General features: G+C 42.6%; 1 long non-coding RNA gene across 1 annotated transcript; it reads right to left on the bottom strand.

Moving 5' to 3' along the window:
* Positions 1 to 13,475: 13,475 nt before the first annotated feature.
* Positions 13,476 to 20,103, bottom strand: LOC139554368 (uncharacterized). Its single transcript, XR_011670820.1, has 3 exons — positions 19,628 to 20,103; positions 15,973 to 16,046; positions 13,476 to 13,650 (listed from the first exon to the last, which is right to left on the bottom strand). It is a non-coding gene; the product is annotated as an uncharacterized lncRNA (long non-coding RNA).
* Between the last annotated feature and the right edge of the window lie 1,366 nt (positions 20,104 to 21,469).

The raw sequence follows: 21,469 nt of genomic DNA, 5'->3' as shown, positions 1-21,469 counted from the left end.
CGGACGGGGCCACAGTGTCTCCCGACCCCCGCCTGTCTCAGCCTCCAGTATTTATGCTACAATAGTTTATGTCGGGGGCTAGGATCAGTCTGTTATATCTGGAGTATTTCTCCTGTCTTATCCGGTGTCCTGTATGAATGTAAGTATGCTCCCTCTAACTCTCTCTCTCTTTCCCTTGGACCATACCTCAGGACTACCTGGCCTGATAACTCCTTGCTGTCCCCAGTCCACCTGCTGCTGCTTCAGTTTCAACTGTTCTTCCTGCGGCTATGGAACCCTGACCTGTTCACCGGACGTGCTACCTGTCCCGGACCTGCTGTTTTCGACTCTCTCTCTCTATCACACCTGCTGTCTCTAACTCTGAATGATCGGCAATGAAAAGCCAACTGACATTTACTCCTGAGCTGCTGACCTGTTGCACCCTCTACTACCACTGTGATTATTATTATTTGACCCTGCTGGTCATCTATGAATGTTTGAACATCTTGGCCATGTACTGTTATAATCTCCACCCGGCACAGCCAGAAGAGGACTGGCCACCCCTCAGAGCTTGGTTCCTCTCTTGGTTTCTTCCTAAGTTCCTGCCTAGGTTCCTGCCTTTCTAGGGAGTTTTTCATAGACACTGTGCTTCTACATCTGCATTGCTTGCTGTTTGGGGTTTTAGGCTGGGTTTCTGTATAGCACTTTGTGACATTGGCTGATGTAAAAAGGGCTTTATCAATACATTTTGATTGATTGGTTGATGCAAATAAACAAAGCTTTGTGATGCTCTCTAGTGTATCCTGGCTAGACATGGTGAGTCATGCAGAGTCATGCCTAGGTCTATGGTCGATCATGCAGTCATGCCTAGGTCTATGGTCGATCATGCCACATACAATACATTCACTTCAGTTTTAATGTGTATGTAGTTCTAAAATCATTCATACACAGTGTGGTAGAAACACAGACGACATGTTCAATAATTGATAAATTACCGTAAACCTTTCCCCCCCCCCATCCGTTGCAGTGATTTCGGACTCCTTTCCTGAATGAGTTGGTGACAGTGCGGAGAGGAGAGGAGTCTCAACTCTCGATGGTGAAGTCGTCACCCTTCTGCTCAATGATTGTGGTTGGCTTGACACCCTCGAGCATCTTGACAAGCATCTCAGGTAGAGTTGAAGCACATAATAGAAACCAAAGAAAAGTCATTTATAAGAGGACAGTTCACACTCATGAACATCTTATCTGACTTCTCACCCATTGCTTTAAGAATCTCCTCATGGTTCTCCTGACTGTGGATATTCCATGTTCCATTGAATACCCATGTCTAGCTCAGTGGACCTGTTGGCTCCTTCAGTATTGTGACTAACAGCAGGCAGTAGTTTAACCTCGAGGCAAATGGATGGTACGTCCGTATGTTGTGACAGGTGTCTTTATTAAGACAGAACTCTCCCCTCCCACTTTCTCTCTTCCTTTGTCCCTCTCACGCACACATACTGGTCACTATCACGTTAGAGATTTGGGGGGGGGGGGGTTGCTGAAGAAGTGCTGAAATCCATCAGAGACATTTAAATGATCTGACAACACAAATAACCGGCAAGGGCAGAAAGTCATACACCGAGAAATGTTTCTATTTTCTTGTCATAGCAGAACATTTGAATGCACATTGGATATTTCACAGAGAAATATTGACACTCAGACAACTGAAGTTCTGGTCACTTTAGTATTTTCTTCACAGATGAAAAGAAGTAGATGGTTATAGGTACTCACTGTTGGCTTCTGATGATTCACAGAAAATGCTTTCCCAGTGAAGACACATTGTCAATTCCAAGTCAGAGATATGTCTCAATGACCAATGTGACCATCCATCTCCTGCAGTTTAATCAAGGCGACTTGGGCTAGAAAGCATCTCTTGCAGTTTAATTGTTTTTAGTCTTTATTTAAGTCAGTTAAGAACAAATTATTATTTTACAATGACGGCCTACCCCGACCAAACCCTCCCCTAACCTGGAAGACGTTGAGCCAATTTTGCACTGCCCTATGACACTCCCGATCATGGCTGGTTGTGATATAGCATGGATTTGAACCAGGGTCTGTAGTGATGCCTCCATCACTAAGATGCAGTGCCTTGGACTGCTGTGCCACTCGGGAGCCCTCCGAAAGTGACTTGGGCCAGAAAGCAGCTTCTGCCGTTGAATCAAAGTGACTCGGCCCAGAAAGGGAGCTTTTGTCTCTCTGAGGGCCAGGCCTCGGAGATGAAAACATAAGAGGAGGAAAGAGAAAAACACATTTTTTTCTTCCTAAACACAGTAGGAAGCACTGACACATTCTATACAATAGTGTTATGTTTTACATTTAAGTCATTTAGCAGGCACTCTTATCCAGAGTGACTTATAATAGTGAGTGCATACATTTTTATATTTATTCATACTGGTCCCCAACGGGAATTGAACCCACAGCTCAGGTGTGTTGCAAGTGTCATGCTCTACCAACTGAGCCACTAGTGGAAAGCACAGAGAAATTAAGAAAATAGCAGACATCAAAAAATATATTTTCCTTCACGCCAGTATTTCTGCAGTATTTATTTTATTTATTATTTAACTAGGCAAGTCAGTTAATTAAGAACAAATTCTTATTTACAATGACGACCAAAACCCTAAGCCGGACGACGCTGGGCCAATTGTGTGCCACCCTATGGGACTCCGCCCTAATTGTTTCTGCCAACGTCCTACACTAAGGAATTGAACCCCGGTCTCTGGTGGGGAGCAGTGTATGTGCCTTGAGCTGTTAGCATTCATGCTAAGCATTAGCGCTAGGCTCTGCACAGGTACTACAGTCTTATAGGTTAACTTCATTCCATGCAACTACTTTCAGATCTTGGCACACTATAATCATTTCAAAATTGACTTTAGTAGCAAGTTAAAGTAGCAACTGAAGAAGATGCTGACATCAAAATGTGTAGACTTCCTGCTATGGAAAAGATGTTCACACTTCTAAGGACGCCTGATCACGCAGTGCTTTGGACCTCTGTGTGAGAACCAAGAAGTCTAGGGAAATGTATAGAATGTAAAGAAGTTTTTATAAAAACACACACACTAAAAGACAAGTGAAATGGCTCGATCTTTATCAAAGTTGTGAGAACAACACATCTTGTGAAATTACTCAACAGGAACTAACAACAGCAGCATCATGTTAGATTGGGCCTTCAGCTCTGTTTGGGTCACTCTCTGGCAAAGGAGCAGTTGAATATAGCTTTTTGAATAAAAACAGTTATAGCTTCACATATGTTTGTATAAGACCTGAACATATTCGCCTCAACCCCCTAGAAAGAATAACGTGATCAACGTGATTCCCAAGTCAACAGACTGTAAACTAGGTCTTCAAATTGGTCATATTTAGTCATTTCCCCCATGTAGTCATCATATAGTACTTTATACTTTTACAAATCTACTTATACTCTATAAATCCTTGGATATGTGTATAGGCTACCCATATGCATATCTGTACATATACATGGATGTTAATGTGGGCCTCAGTGAGTTATGCATGCAACATAACTCATTGTGGCCTCAATGTTCACCCTATAAGATACTTATCTTGATAAACAAATACACTACAAAAGTTGTTCAGATCTGTATCAGGAACTTAGGCTCGTCCTCCTTTAGGTTATTAAGACCCATTCTCAACACTTTATTCGACTGCACTGCCAGTCAGCTTTCTTTCACATTCTAACTGATGCCCATCACATTGGCAAGAGATATGTTTGCAGGACTACTCCTCTTTATATCCAGTCTGTTGGCTGTAGATGCAATGAATTGCGATGAGAAGAATGTTTGTGCTTTAGAGGGATCGTCAGTGAACATGATGATGACAATTTGTTGTCAGATATTAGCAATTTATTCTGGTTTAACAATGACAACAAGAAATGGAAGGACATGACCATTCCCGAGGACTTGACAGATGACGAAGCGTATTCCGTGTGTTTTTAAGTGGCTGTTTGATGTTTCAGGACGGTTTATAAAACACAACGCCTCCTTCTCTATCAGGAAAACTCTCCAAGTCTACGATCTAAGAAAGAGTGACACCGCTGTCTATCGCGTTCTGGTTCCGTCAGAGAACTCCGGATGGAAGTTCATCAAAACTGGAATCACTGTTACTGTCACAGCTCTTAAGGTGACAAAGGATACAACCACGGTGAACAAAAGGACAGAAAGTAACACTGACCTGTAGCACCACCTGTACTCTGAGTGACAATCTCAACCCCAACTACATCTGGTACAAGAATGGACAACAGCTTACCAACCCAAAGACCCTGAATGTCAACCTGTACCTAGACCCAGTCAGCAGTCAGGATGCAGGCAGTTACGTCTGTGCTGTAAAAGACAGTGAGAATCTCCACTCCCCTGCACTCTGTCTCCTTGGTAACTGCCGGGATGTGACACACCAACACAAGACCATCTGCGCCTTCGCCGGAACAAACATTGAACTCCGTTGCAATTACACATACCCCGGTAATCAAACCATCACAGACACAATCTGGTCAAAATCTGCTTTCAAATACTTGGACTACAATGATCGCGTAGAATCACCATGGTAACAAGGAGAAAGATTGCACCCTGAGAATCACAGACCTGAGAGAGAGTGACTCTGGTTATTACAAATTCACATTAAAAACGCAAGCGGTTCCAAAGTACAGTGATCCATTTGGGGGTCAATCTGTCTGTCACAAACTTACAAGTAGAAGTTAGTCCTCCTGTTGCAAATGAGGGAGATCTAGTCATTATCTCCTGCATGATCTCCTGTCCAAACTTCAGTGACTTACTTTTGTACAAGACCAACGCCCAAGTCCAAGACCATGTTCCTTGACGCAGTCAGCAGTCAGGATGCAGGTAGCTACTTCTGTGTTGTAAGAGGCTTTGAGGATTTTCCATCCCTTGCTGCTACACTGGTTGTGAGATATGGCCCTAAGAACACTTCAGTGTCAGTTAGCAGTGAAATAGAGGAGGGCAGTCTAGTGACTCTGACCTGCAGCAGTGATGCCAACCCACCAGTGAAGTCTTACACTTGGTATATGAGGAATGGTACTGAAGTGAGCGTCTTACAGACAGGAGCAGGAAGAGACAAGTACATCGTCCCCAGTGTCAGTCTGAGAGACAAGATCCATTACTACTGTAGGGCTGAGAACAAGATGGGAGCTCAGAACTCTACTGCCTTGGAACTCAACACAGGTGTGTCTTTTCCCGTGTCTGTTTGGGCTTCTGTACTGGGGGTGGTTGGGGTTGTCCTGGCTGCTAAAGCTTCAGTCCTCATCTACTGTACACTGAAGAGGAGACGCACAGCCGGAAGTGGTGTCAGAGGAGGAAGGGATGTCAGAGGAGAAAGTGATGTCAGAGGAGAAAGTGGTGTCAGAGGAGGAAGTGGTGTCAGAAGAGGACGTGGTTTTAAAGGAGGTTGTGATGTCAGAGGTGGAAGTGGTGTCAGAGGAGGTTGTGATGTCAGAGCAGCCAAACAAACCATATATTATGCCAATAACGATTCATCAAACCCAGATGTGAGTGAGACGACCAGCGCCTGTATCTATGAAACCATTATGCACCTAGACCCTGATGAGTATAATGACATACAGGATGACGACTACACAAGTCTTCAGAGAGATGCCTGCCCATCCTTGTATGACACCATCCCCAAGAAAGCGTCACCACAGGACCTGGAATGAAGGGTTACCTACAACACCAAACCAAAGCTAGGCCTTACACCTTTTTTCTGCCATTGGCTTTATTACAGAATCCCCCTGCAGAGGGCATTGTGGGACTCATTTCCAGCCTGCTTGTTGTTGTTTATGTCTGGCTGGTGACAGGTAGTTTAGCTCCCCCTCACATGAGTGATAAGATCACCTCCAGCTCCATTTCCACGACACATGCATCCTGTGATTGGTCAGATGCTCCTAGCTAGCCCAGCACTGGCCAGTCAGGTCCGTTGCACGCTCTCTGAAGCTTCTAAGTATTAGCGGGGCATGGGTGGACACCTGGGATGCGTGATTACAAAGTAAGTTGTCGCTGTTGTTATCATTGCAGTATGAGTAGCAGTATTCTATGTAGTTCTTATTCCTGTTGTTATTATGTTATTACTGATATTGTCTGCTATGGTCAGTCACTGTTTACTACTTCCTGTTTCCTATATATTTAAGTGCAGTCCTTGCTCTTGTGTGTTGCTGTGCAATAGCCTACTATTTGTATAATATACAGTCCTTGCCATTATTCTTACTGTGCTATTGCCATGCAAGTCACTCATCTGGTGTTACTATGGAACACATGGTTATTAGGTCATTGTTCTTCTATCACATCTCCCATTCTATCCTACTCTACAAATATCTATTCAGGCCAGTGTATTTATATCCTGTATAGCATATTCATTATGTCTCTGCTTCTGTCCATTGCACAACCATCCCCATGTTCATCTTCCTCAGTGTGTTTAAATAAAGTTCCTGTGTGGTAATTCTTGGGCTTCTTTATTCCACTCTAACCGGAGACAGTGTCAGTAGGTTGTAAACCAGTAAAATACGTAGAGCCAGGTCGCTCTCTTTCAGGCATATTGAATATAATGATGTAATGCTATGTCTGGTTGGATGTGAGGTTCTGTTAGAGCATGGGATTGAGGGTGGTGGACGGGAGGGGTTCTGTTAGAGCATGGGATTGAGGGTGGTGGACGGGAGGGGTTCTGTTAGAGCATGGGATTGAGGGTGGTGGTTGGGGGGGGGGGGGGTCTGTTAGGGATTGATGGATTGAGGGTGGTGGGGGGGGTTCTGTTAGAGCATGGGATTGAGGGTGGTGGTGGAGGGGTTCTGTTAGAGCATGGGATTGAGGGTGGTGGATGGGAGGGGGTTGGTTGTTTGATTGTTCCCTTTGCCTGTAAAATACTGAAAAGCCAAATTAAAAAAAACTTGATTTAAAAAAAAACATTAAATAATGGTGATTCATATTTAATACATCTTCTTTGTGGACCCTATAGTAAAGTAAAAACGCTTCACACTTTAACTAATGAATAAGCAATGTGCTCTGACATTCATTCATTCTGAGACAGAGGCTGTAATCACATAGGACAGTTGTGACTGTCCTGTTCCTAGAATGCATTGGTCTCTGACAAATTCCAGAACTCAATCAATGTATATCATTTCCGTGTTTGTAGTGTTCCGTAATCGATGCATTCTAGGTTATCTACATCAATTACAATCAAAGATGTGATGGTGGTTCTCTTTTATTGATTCGTCCACATTCACAGGCAAGTGGATAGATTCTAGAACTGCCTTCCTGAAGACAGATCTCATTAGGCCTCATGTACAGTTCATTCAAACCCTGTACAGGGAGTGAATTTAATAAGCAATGTCCTTTTTCTTGTTTTGATGGTGACATATACCACTACGGAACAGATGAAAACCAAAGTAGTGAAGCCTCTTTAAAGAGGAGAGCTGTTGGGAATGGGATGGGGACATGGCTGTATTTGTGCATGTGCATTAAGGAAAGACAGAGGACGTTTTTGTTCAGTATGATGAACAGGTGGTCTGTGGTATGACCTGCTTCAAAGAACTCAGAATTAATCCAAGAGTCTACTTATTTGAATCTCTCAGTACTATTTGGTAGTCAGATACCAATTGTACGAAAATACCTCTGTGTGATTGCCATAGTAACTGGGCGGCCATACCAATCAGACTACTGTACTATACCAACCACATTAAACTCTGGATGAAGCCAATGAAAGGCAAGGAGGAAGCACCAGGAAGCAGAGGCATTGTGTGTGAGATCCCATCGTCTGTGGGCGCTGGGAAAGCACACTAATCTCTCTGTCCCAGTCCCACTCTCTGCTTTTTGAAAATGTATTTCACCTTTATTTAACCAGGTAGGCTAGTTGAGAACAAGTGCTCATTTATAACTGCAACCTGGCCAAGATAAAGCAAAGCAGTGCGACACAAACAACAACACAGAGTTACACATGGAATAAACAAACATGCAGTCAATAATACAATAGAAAAGGTCTATATATAGTGTGTACAAATGAGGTAGGATAAGGGAGGTAAGGCAATAAATATGCCATAATGGTGAAAAATTACAATATAGCAATTAAACACGAGTGATAGATGTGCAGAAGATGAGTGTGCAAGTAGAGATACTAGGGTGCAAAGGAGCAAAATAAATAACAGTATGGGGGATGAGGTAGTTGGATGGGCTATTTACAGATGGGCTATGTTCAGGTGCAGTGATCTGTGAGATGCTCTGACAGCTGGTGCTTAAAGTTCGTGAGGGAGATATGAGTCTCCAGCTTCAGTGATTTTTGCAGTTCGTTCCAGTCATTGGCAGCAGAGAACTGGAAGGAAAGGCGGCCGAAGGAGGAATTGGCTTTGGGGGTGACCGGTGAGATATTCCTGCTGGAGTGCGTGCTATGGGTGGGTGCTGCTATGGTGACCAGTGAGCTGAGATAAGGCGGGGCTTTACCTAACAAAGACTTATAGATGACCTGGAGCCAGTGGGTTTGGCGACAAATATGTAGCGAGTGCCAGCCAACGAGAGCATACAGGTCGCAGTGGTGGGTAGTATATGGGGCTTTGATGACAAAACGGATGGCACTGTGATAGATTGCATCTAATTTGCTGAGTAGAGTGTTGGAGGCTATTATGAAAATGACATCGCCGAAGTCAAGGATCGGTAGAAAAGTCAGTTTTACGAGGATATGTTTGGCAGCATGAGTGAAGGATACTTTGTTGTGAAATAACAAGCCGATTCTAGATTTAATTTTGGATTGGAGATGCTTAATGTGAGTCTGGAAGGAGAGTTTACAGTCTAACCAGACACCTTGGTATTTGTAGCCGTCCACATATTCTAAGTCAGAACCGTCCAGAGTAGTGATGCTGGACGGGCAGGCAGGTGTGGGCAGTGATCGGTTGAAGAGCATGCATTTAGTTTTAGTTCTGCTATCTCCTCATGTCATATCTGTCTGACTGAACACAGACTCTCTGCTATCTCTTCGTGACATCCCTGTCTGACTGAGCAGCCTGGTATCATAGACTAGACATAACATAGTAAAGGTAAATCCGGGACACTCAAATTAGTATGATACGTTACATTTGGTATAGTTTACAAAGACAAATTATTATTTAAGGCAAAAATGAAAGTAGGGTGGTTGATTGTGGTGGATGAGGGGGTGGATAACTCGAACATCTAGCAAGTTTGTGTGTTTGAATCTTACCATTTTAGCTAATTAGCAACTTTGCAACTACTTACATCACAGGAGTTTGGTGGCACCTTAATTGGGGAGGACGGGCTTGTGGTATTGTCTGGAGCGGAGTAGGTGGAAGGGCATCAAATACATCAAACACATGGTTTCCATGGTTTCCATGTAGTTGATGCCATTCGCTCCATCCCGGACATTATTATGAGCCGTCTTCCCTTCAGCAGCCTCCTGTGACTTACATAGCATACAAATGGTAATTCTTAACATATCATACGAAATGGATGATGGACATCCAAAAATGTAAACATACCATATGAAACGTAACATATCATACTAATTTGGGCAACCCGGATTTACATTTACTATGTTACGTCTACCCCTGAGTTCAGGTTACCAGACTGGCCTCACAGACAGACGTAACATAGTAAATGTAACTCCGCGTTGCCCAAATTAGTATGATATGTTACGTTTGGTATGGTTACATAAGACAGAAGGTTACTTAAGGCAAAAAATAAAGTAGGGTGTTTGGTCATCGTGGATGGGTGGGCGTATTGCAACATTGCAACTCTATACTACTTTTTTGCTACTTTTCTACTACTTAGCATGTTAGCTAACCCTTCACTTAACCTAAACCCTTTAACCTAACTCCTAACCTTAACCCTAACCTTAACCTAAACCCATAAACCCCTAGCTTAGCTAACGTTTGCCATCCAGCTAACTTTAGTGTTAGCCACCTAGCTAACGTTAACCACAAAAAATTGGAATTCGTAACATATCATACATTTAGCAAATTCGTAGCATATTGTACGAATTGCTTTCATAACATATTGTACGCATGGAGATTCGCAACGTATCATACGAATTCTAATTTGTAATATATCATCTGAAATGGATGATGGACATCCACAAATTAATACATACAATACGAAACGTAACATATCGTACTAATTGAAGTGTCACGGATTTACATCTACTATATTACGTCTACTCCTGAGTCCAGGTTGGTCTGACTGAACACATTCTCTCTGCTATCGCCTCACTTTCTCCCTGTCTGTCTTTCTGTCCCACCCCAACACAACGACAGAAAAGACAACAATCCATGAGGATTAGACTGTTTAACTAGGCACCGGATTCTTCCTTAAACATGGTTGTTTACCACAGCATCCCACTGCTGGCCCCAGTAGGTATTCTAACAGTTACAGACTCTGGCTGACTGACTGACTGACTGAGCTTCTGGCAGATTCCAGGGAATGACGGGCCAATTGACGCAGATTTCCACAATAAAGATCATGAGTAAACACTAGCAGTCAGAAAGTGTGTAACCTTTAACCTTGTATTGGGGCACACTGTAGGACATGCAGCAAGCCCCATCACTGTGATGGGATCTCTCATTCATGTAGTGTCATAGCTTTAGAGTTAAACCATTTTTCTCCTTTAGGTTATTTTCTCATCCATCACCCCATACAGTCAGCACAGCCATCCTACAGTGTGACAATATCCCTAACCTAATGTACCTTCTACATGGTTAACCATAGAACTAGAAAGATAGTTTGGAGTTGCATAACCGTTTCTAAAAAGTTGAATGACAAAGGGTCAATATTCAAGTCTTGATAGGTGACATATCACTAACATAAAATATACACACAGTTATTAAACAGAAATACATCAGTGGCTATGATGAGTCCAACACATCCAATTATTTTCCTATGTGCCTCACGCTGCCAATAAAATAAATCATTGAACCTTCTTTGAGTTAACAGTGAGTTTTATTTGGTCTTTCATAATTGTAACTTGTAAAAGGTACATATAAATGTCATTAATGTCATTAAGAGTTCAGTTTGATAGTGGCATACGCTGAGGAGACCACCGATTCTGTCAGAACCACAGAGCTACAGAATCATCATGACGTCCATGTTTAACTGATAAAGCCCTAAATTAAATTAAAAATGCTTACTGGGGTCCAGCATTTGTGATGTCCCTTCATGCAGCGTACAAAAGACATTCTAGAACGCTAGGCCATACGTGTCGAATGCTTTAGATTGCAGCAGATATATGCAGATCGCCTCATATTTTCAAACAGGTGAATTAATAAATACAGTCAGCATTTATTTCGGTAAATGTAACTATTTGGCATTACTACCGGTAATTCACATTTCCATTTTCTCCTCCACCACAATACAAAGACAAACATCTTTCAAACCCAGCAGTTCTTTAAAGACGGCATGGTTTTACTCTCAAAACAATACCATTCCTCTTTCAACAAACACACAGACCACAGAACCATGTTGCATAGCTGTGTGGGGTTAGTGTCTAGTGAAGGTGCCAACCGCTGCAATGCATGGTGATGGAGTGCAGCCCAGCAGCTTGCTCTGGTCTTCTCTTTCTCCCCCTCTACTCTCTCTGGTCCAGTTAGGAGCAGGTTTGGGTAGGTTACCATGTTATTTTCTAAATGTAATCCGTTACTAGTTACCTCTCCAAAATTATAATCCGTAATTAAATTTTTGGATTACCCAAACTCAGTAATGTAATCGGATTACTTTCAGTGAAATTTTGATTACTTGCACCTTCACTCAGTAATGTAATCGGATTACTTTCAGTTACATTTGAATTACTTTCCTCTTAGGAGACAGAAGACGATGAAAAGGATCCATCAAACACATTTGGTTGTGTCATCATAGTGGTCTCTGACTTGTGGTCAGTCTTGCTCAGGTGGAACAAACTTAAACTTGAGCCTTTTTGTCAGTGCTGAATTGAATGTCATTGAGAAAACAGAAAGGTGTCATAATACATTAAAAGTAATCCTAGAAGTAATGATCTATGTAGTATTTCAAAAGTATCTGTAATCTGATTACAATATTTTTGCTGGTATCGTAACTGATTACGTTACAGTTTATTTGTAGTCAGATTACATGTAACTGATTAAAATGTAATTACATGTAACTGATTAAAATGTAATTACATGTAACTGATTAAAATGTAATTACATGTAATCAGTTACTCTCCAACCCTGGTTCGGGCTCAGACTGTTCAGGGAGCTGTCTCTTTGAGACGGACCCGATCCGCCATCTGCCGTGCGCTGTAGAAGGACACACTGATGCCCACCGTGGCCATCGTCATGGCGATCTGGTTGATTAACCCGTTCTGCGGCTGCATCTGGACTTCACCTGACACCTGTCACCTGTCTCTGTGAGGAGAAACACACACCGACGCACACACAGACAGACCTTCACCTGACACCTGTCTCTGTGAGGAGAAACACACACCGACGCACACACAGACAGACCTTCACCTGACACCTGTCTCTGTGAGGAGAAACACACACCGACGCACACACAGTCAGACCTTCACCTGACACCTGTCTCTGTGAGGAGAAACACACACCGACGCACACACAGTCAGACCTTCACCTGACACCTGTCTCTGTGAGGAGAAACACACACCGACGCACACACAGACACACACACAGTCAGACCTTCACCTGACACCTGTCTCTGTGAGGAGAAACACACACCGACGCACACACAGTCAGACCTTCACCTGACACCTGTCTCTGTGAGGAGAAACACACACCGACGCACACACAGACACACACACAGTCAGACCTTCACCTGACACCTGTCTCTGTGAGGAGAAACACACACCGACGCACACACAGACACACACACAGTCAGACACCCAGTCAGACAGACAGATACGGTTTGGTCAGTGTGTGTCATCTGCCAATAAATATGGGCATCATCTGTACAGAACCCAACATGGGCATCATCTGTACACAACCCAACATGAGCTGGCCTGCACTGCCACACGAGAAACATTTTAAGAGGGAAACGGGGGAATTTGAGTTTAGGAAACACAGTGTTCTTTCCACACACAGTGGCATGAGAACGGAGAACAAAGTCTGTAGACAGGAAACAGTGTCACAGAGGGGCAGCTCATATTTAAACCTCTCATCAGACCACTGTGACACATTTCTGTTTCTTGATAGGAAAAAACTCTTCGGTTCATAGTTATTTTATTTACAGCCACGAGAAGGGCATGCAAGCAACTAAATTACAATTTATTTAAAAACGTACAATTCTGCAGAAGCTTCAAATAATATGAGCTGGTTCATTCAGTCAGAAAAACAGTCATGACGGTTGTATTATATAATCACTTAAGTCCTGAATCAATAGTGCACTATGAAATATAAATGCCTACTTTATCCTGTGTAGTTTAGACATCACAACTAGCCTACAGTAAAATGGAATCCTATGGTAAAATATCAACACATTTCTTTCCAAATCAACTATAGATAAACAGTGTGTGCAGAGCATAAGCCTATAAACCAAGGTTCAAAATGATCCATAGAAACACTCAAACCTGGAGGAGACGGAAGTATCCAGGGGTCAGGCGTCCCAGTCTGATGACCATGTCTGCGGCTGTGAGTTCTCAGACTAGCCCAGTGTCTGCCTGCGGAGGAATCCATTATTAAATACAATCGTCTCATCGTAATTCCTCTGTTCTCAGTAGATACTGAGGCAAAAAAACATAAGCAACACAATGAAAAATTAACTTATTAAAATCAAGACTCAATAATAAGCAAGCCACCTTCCCATATTTACCCCAAAGCACAAACACAAAGTCCCCTGGCTCAACCTTCGAGGCTAAACAAGCGAATCAAAAAATATGTTCCACGGTTAATTAACATCCAGACAAATAAGTCCCATAATGATATTCCAAGACTTAAAGGACATACCATACATTCATACTGTAACTACTTGCAGGCCAGGATAAACAAAGAAAGCCCTAATTGGGGGCTATTTGTGATGGGTGAATGGCTACCATACATTCTGTAACTACCTGCAGGCCAGGATAAACAAAGAAAGCCCTAATTGGGGGCTATTTGTGATGGGTGAATGGCTACCATACAATGTCAGTCATTATGAGAGGTGGTACTGGAAAGCACTGTAGGCCTAATGCAATACCTTTCTTTGCCTATGGATAGAAATGGGATCCTACCACTACATTTTGCTAAGAGGGAACTAAACTCCTTCGCAATAATACCCAGCAGAAAATGAACACCTACAGTGTTACAGTAACTCATTTTTGGGTGTTGTTTTCACACTGTATGGTGTAAAGACTAATTTGCATATTTCCCAGTGTGCCTTGCTTTTCGAGTGATGTAAAGTCATGATGACAGCAACATAACGAAACCACTGATAACCATGACATGAGACCAATACCACAATTGAGATATAACTTCTGAAAAGTGTAGGAGAGAAGTAAAAAAAGAGCCTTGGGCAGGGAGAGGGAGAGGGAGAGGGAGAGGGAGAGGGAGAGGGAGAGAGAGAGAGAGAGAGAGAGAGAGAGAGAGAGAGAGAGAGAGAGAGAGAGAGAAAGAGCAGTTAGGAATCCCGCTGAATCCTCCCCTTCACCAAGCCCTGCAGCAGCAGCTCCCCAAAATATATTTTTTACTTTTCTCCTATAATTTTCAGAAGATATTTCTCAATTGTGGTATTGGTCTAATGTCATGGTTATCAGTGGTTTCGTTATGTTGCTGTCATCATGACTTTGCATCAGCCTGTAAAAGCTCCAACGGACCATGTATTTCTCAAATGTTGAACCTGTGATACTGACCCTGAACACACAGTGGAAACCTGTGATACTGATCCTGGATACTAACCCTGAACACACAGTGGAAACCTGTGATATTGATCCTGGATACTGACCCTGAACACACAGTGGAAACCTGTGATATTGATCCTGGATACTGACCCTGAACACACAGTGGAAACCTGTGATATTGATCCTGGATACTAACCCTGAACACACAGTGGAAACCTGTGATACTGATCCTGGATACTGACCCTGAACACACAGTGGAAACCTGTGATATTGATCCTGGATACTGACCCTGAACACACAGTGGAAACCTGTGATATTGACCCTGAACACAGTGGAAACCTGTGATACTGACCCTGAACACACAGTGGAAACCTGTGATACTGACCCTGAACACACAGTGGAAACCTGTGATACTGATCCTGGATACTGACCCTGAACACACAGTGGAAACCTGTGATACTGATCCTGAACACACAGTGGAAACCTGTGGTACTGACCCTGAACACACAGTGGAAACCTGTGGTACTGACCCTGAACACAGTGGAAACCTGTGATAGGCTACAAAGGAAGCTCCAGTGTGTCCCTAGTCTTTTGTACACCCCAGCCCCATCCCATCCAGTAAAATATCAATGGACTCAGTCTGGCCTACTGCATAAATGCCTCTGTCTGTCAGATATGATTTTAGTCATCCAGTTTAAAAATGGGAGAGAGAGGATATGAGAGAGATGAGAGAGAGAGAGAGAGGAGAGAGAGGATATGAGAGAGATGAGAGAGAGAGGAGAGAGAGGAGAGGGAGAGGAGTTGAGAGAGAGAGGAGATGAGAGAGAGAGAGGAGAGAGGATATGAGAGAGAGAGAGAGAGAGAGAGAGAGAGAGGATATGAGAGAGAGGAGAGAGAGGATAGAGGAGATGAGAGAGAGAAGAGAGGAGAGAGAGGAAAGAAGAGAGAGAGGAGAGAGAGTGACAGAGAGGAAAGAGAGTGACAGAGAGGAGAGATAGGATAGAGAGGAGAGAGAGATGAGAGAGAGAGGAGAGAGGAGAGGGAGATTAATCGCATCACAAAATCATGTATGCGATCACGAAACATGTAAACACCAACTGACCCACAGAACCATAAAAAATACAAAGTTAGAGTCCTTTACGTTTGTAGTAAAAGAGAGATACAAACCTTGAATAAACCGTTTACTTCAGGCTATTTACAGAATCTGTTTTCTTTCCTTTTGGATTTCCGAGTGATCATGACTGCAGAATATAAGAATTAAGTCAATTAAAAGAAACTGACAGACAATAAAGACTGTCTGTGTCTGTCATGTTTGTAACTGAAAAACTAAACAAAAATGATGGACATTGACTTACCACTAATAATGTTCAACAATAACAGGATGGCAGCCTGTAATTTATACTCAAATATTTGACTTGTATTCTTCAAACTATTGAATAAGAAATGACTTAAATATTCACACAGAAATGTAAGCACACAACACAACCACAGAAAATGAGCAGGTTATGAATGAAGACACTGAAGTAGAATCTTTATCATTTAATGTCTAATGTAACGGAATCTGTTTAATGTCATCCGTGACATTGCAAATGACACACCTCGTGCACTATGTCACAATGAGTTGATGTCTTCACAAATTATTGTGAATCCAGTCTATTGTTACATCCCAATTTAAATATTGATTAATTCCAATAACAAGATTACGTTACAGCACAGTTTTATTTGACAGAAACACACATTTAAAATCTGCATGTAGCAAAGAAATGTGTGTTTTAATCCATCCATTAATACCTGTTCCTAGTAGATAACATTAGTCTAATTTTGATTACTCATCCTGGATTGATGAATTCTTGTCTTTATGTTTGCTCTCAAGCTAACACAGCACATTGTTTATGGAGACATGTAGTAAATAGTAAACAAACACTGAGTAAAGCTAGACGACATGGAGGTATTTATTTGACTGAGACTGTGTTGAAATACTCTGGGTCCTTCTGAGTGGTAGGGGGGAGTTTCCTCAGGGCTCCCCTTGGATGGGCATCCTCTCCAGGGCCAGCTCTGTGTTGGCCAGGGGCCCTCCTGTCAGGTGGGCTGAAGAACTCTCTACAGTCATCACACGCCCACAGAGTGGGTCTACATTATAATGTATATACCCAGTGGGTCTACAGTATAATGTATATAATATATACCCAATTTACCTGAGGTAAATTCAATTGATTGGACATGATTTGGAAAGGCACACACCTGTCTGTAGGTCCCACAGCTGACAGTGCATGTCAGAGCAAAAACCAAGCCATGAGGTCGAAGGAATTGTCTGTAGAGCTCTGAGACAGGATTGTGTCGAGGCACAGATCTGGGGAAGGGTACCAAAACATGTCTGCAGCATTGAAGGTCCCCAAGAACACAGTGGCCTCCATCATTCTTAAATTGAAGAAGTTTGGAACCACCAGGACTCTTCCTAGAGCTGGCTGCCCGGCCAAACTGAGCAATCGGGGGAGAAGAGCCTTGGTCAGGGAAGTGACCAAGAACCCGATGGTCACTCTGACAGAGCTCCAGAGTTTCTCTGTGGAGATGGGAGAACCTTCCAGAAGGACAACCAACTCTGCAGCACTCCACCAATCAGGCCTTTAGGGTAAAGAGGCCAGACGGTCTGACGAAACCGAGTTTGAACTCTTTGGCCTGAATGCCAAGCATCACATCTGGAGGAAACCTGGCACCATCCCTACCGTGAAGCATGTTGGTGGCAGCATCATGCTGTGGGGATGTTTCTCAGTGGCAGGGACTGGGAGACTAGTCAGGATCGAGGGAAAGATGAACGGAGCAAAGTACAGAGAGATCCTTGATTGGACCTCAGACAGGGGACCTCAGACTGGGGCGACGGTTCACCGTCCAACAGCACAACGACCCTAAGCACACAGCCAAGACAATGCAGGAGTGGCTTGGGGACAAGTCTCTGAATGCCCTTGAGTGGCCCAGCCAGAGCCCGGACTTGAAACCGATGTAACATCTCTGGAGAGATGAAAATAGCTGTGCAGCAACACTCCCCATCCAACCTGACAGAGCTTGAGAGGATCTGCATTGAAAAATGGGATAAACTCTCCAAATACAGGTGTGCCAAGCTTGTAGCATCATACCAAAGAAGACTCAAGGCAGTAATCGCTGTCAAAGGTGCTTCAACAAAGTACTGTGTAAAAGGTCTGAATACTTATGTAAATGTGATATTTCCGGGTTTATTAAATTATAAATTTGAACAAATTTATAACATCCTGTTTGTGCTTTGTCATTGTGGGTTATTGTGTGTAGATTGATGAGGGAAAAAAAACATTTTATAAATTTTCGAATAAGGCTGTAATGTAACAAAATGTGGAAAAAGTGAAGGGGTCTGAATACTTTCAGAATGCACTGTATAGTCAGTACCAAAACAAGTGATCTAATTATTCTGTCTCATCACAGAAAAATCTGCAGAGCTGTTATCCCCCACATACTGAACAAAAATATAAACGCAACATGAGTCACAGTTCATATGAGGACATCAGTCAATTTAAATAAATTCATTATGTCCTAATCTATGGATTTCACATGACTGGGAACACAGATATGCATCTGTTGGTCACAGATACCTTTAAAAATGGGCCTCACAATGGGCCTCAGGATCTTGTCACAGTATTTCTGTGCATTCAAATTGCCATCAATAAAATGTAATTGTGTTCATTGTCCGTAGCTTATGCCTGCTCATACCATAACCCCACCGCCACCATGGGACACTGTTTAAAAATAAAAAAATATTATATTATTATTATAATATATATTTTTTAACTAGGCAAGTCACTCTGTTCACAACGTTGACATCAGCAAACCACTTGCCCACAGGACGACGTCTGCGGTTGTGAGGCCAGTTGGACGTACTGCCAAATTCTCTAAAACGACATTTGAGGTGGCTTATGAATATTAAATTCTGTGGCAACAGCTCTGGTGGACATTCCTGCAGTCAGCATGCCAATTGCACGCTCCCTCAAAACTTGAGACATCTGTGGCATTATGTTGTGATAAAACTGCACATTTTAGAGTGTCCTTTGATTGTCCCCAGCACAAGGTGCACCTGTGTAATGATCATGATGTTTAATCAGCTTCTTGATATGCCACACCTGTCAGGTGGATGGATTTTTTGGCAAATTAAAAATGCTCACTAACAGGGATGTAAACAAATTTGTGCACAAAATTTTAGAGCAATAAGCTTTTTTTGTTGATGGAACATTTCTGGGATAATTTACTTAAGCTCAGCTTTTTTCTGTGTATTTATTTAAAAAAAATGTATATGTAAAAAAAATCTTGCATATTTTCATTTGCGTAATAATATGAGCTATTCTATAAAGGATTGTCACCTATAACAAGGGCTGGCAGTAGGAATCCTACATTTTAGTCAACTGATGTGGGATGCATACACTCACTCACTCACTCACTCACTCACTCACTCACTCACTCACTCACTCACTCACTCACTCACTCACTCACTCACTCACTCACCCCCCCCCCCCCCCCCCCCCACACACACACACAGACAACCACAAGCTCAAATGTTCAACAGTTGTTCCATCCTGAGCCCAACTCCAGAGAAGACTTGATGTGTGAAAGCGTATAAACTTTGGCTGTTTAAGAAGGTATGCCAAATTGAGCAGAAATGGGATTTGATTAACCAATATATAGTCCTCCTCCCCTTAGTAATAACACAGAATAGGCTTCTTGGGATCTAGCCAATAAATAGAAAAAGATCAATATTAAATCAAAAAGGTTCCTGATCTTAGTTATTTTAAATCTTTATCTATACCTTTCCGTGTAGATCGGTCTTGCTGAGTGATGACAGGATCAGTAATAACGTCCTCCTCCTCAGGACTCCCCTCCATCTGCATAGTAATCCCTGGGAGAGTTGTGCTCAATATTATGGACAATACAGATGTTTCAGATAACTGCCTTTTATGAGACTTTGTGAAGCTTTCATTTGGAATCCAAAATATGTTATTACAGTGTTACTTTAGTATTAAGGGATTTAGATTTGAATTCTGTAGTTGTTCTACATGTTTATAAATATTCAACACAGCTGTAATATTCCAAAAGAGGAGGTTCAGTCTGTCATTTTCAAGCAGCTGGCTGATGGCTCCTTGATCAAAGGTTGATTGCTTCGTTGCCTAGGGACACCATGGATCTCAGCAGCCTCACACAGTAACACATCTGAGACTTCTTACTGCCCTCCCTCCAGTGCCATGGAAACGATGGCCCTGTCCAATGTAGGCATATGTTTGGCAGAAGCGATGTTATGTTTGATCTCCCATCAATTAAACCAAGTAACCATGGAGATGTTCAATGAAATTCAGTCATCAAAAGTGGCCAAAAAACCGTCCAAGCTAGTCCCTTATACCATAAACCAAAAGGAATGAAATGGTGGCCATTCATTTGGGGTAGTCCATCTGCAACTTAAATCATACAAACCACTAATACAGCTCGACTCTATCCCAACTTCCAGATGTGTCTCCTCTCCTCACCTCGCTCGGCACACCACTGCAACAGCATCAGAGGGCAGGTGTTTCCCTGACAGGTCATGTAGTCGTTCAGCATCAGTGGAGCCACGGTGGCCAGAGAGGCCAGAGCCTGTAGCTACAGCGCCTCCTGCTGGACAGGGGTCCAGTTGCGTGCCTGGCCCTCAGGGGAGCAGCAGTGGTCTTCACCAGGTACATTAGGCAGCAGGTTCAGGACAACACAGCCTTCTTTGAACAGCTAGTAGACACAAACATTATCTATGACGTTACAGTTTATAAAACACATCGAAAACGCAATAGTTAGAAAGTATTAATCATTTGTTTGTACTTGGAATGTTTTTCAGTCTATCAATAAAACACTAGCGTAACGTAATGCAGCTAATTGACCCTTGACCTAACGGAAGTATAGATGGCATGGAGCTCTGTGACTCATTCACACAGAAGCAGATCTGCTGTGCCCTCTGTGCCTTTAACATTAGGCTCCAGTTCATATCTGGAAAACAAAACAACACATCCAGAAACCAATTCACCTGTCCTTTTTTAGCAAATCATGTTTGAATTGCGGTGGCTGCTGTTATTGTTATTTACCACAGGAGCTGGAGAGCATCTGAAGAGTCTGCAAGACCTGGTGCAGCTGTTAGAGCACAATGAGCTGGCTGAGACTCTGGTCCTGTCCATGGACCTCCTGGAGAACCATTCTACTGTCAAGCTCCAGCTTTTGCAGACTGTTTTTTTTTTTTTTTTTTTTTTTACATGTTAGAGGACAAGTACATTAGAGTGTCTAGTTTGATAAACAGACGCCTCACAAGTCCTCAACTGGCAGCTTCATTAAATAGTACCCGCAAAACACCAGTCTCAACTTCAACAGTGAAGAGGCGACTCCGGGATGCTGGCCTTCTCGGGATGCTGGCCTTCCTTAATTTGTTCTTAACTGACTTGCCTAGTAAAATAAAGGTACAAAAAAATAAATAAAAGGGTTTTAACTTAGTCATTGAAGCCTCCGATGAGAGCATTGCAAAAGCATTTGTGAAAAATATCGCTTTACAGAGTACGTCGAGTACCAGAGTTGTAAAGAACTTAAATAAAAATACTTGAAAGTAAAAACGTTTTTTTGCGGTATCTGTACTTTACTGTTT

Source organism: Salvelinus alpinus, chromosome 26 (assembly GCF_045679555.1).
Source record: "Salvelinus alpinus chromosome 26, SLU_Salpinus.1, whole genome shotgun sequence".
NCBI classification, from domain to species: domain Eukaryota; kingdom Metazoa; phylum Chordata; class Actinopteri; order Salmoniformes; family Salmonidae; genus Salvelinus; species Salvelinus alpinus.
Note: the sequence above shows the minus strand (reverse complement) of the source record. Positions and strands in the feature narration are given on the sequence as shown.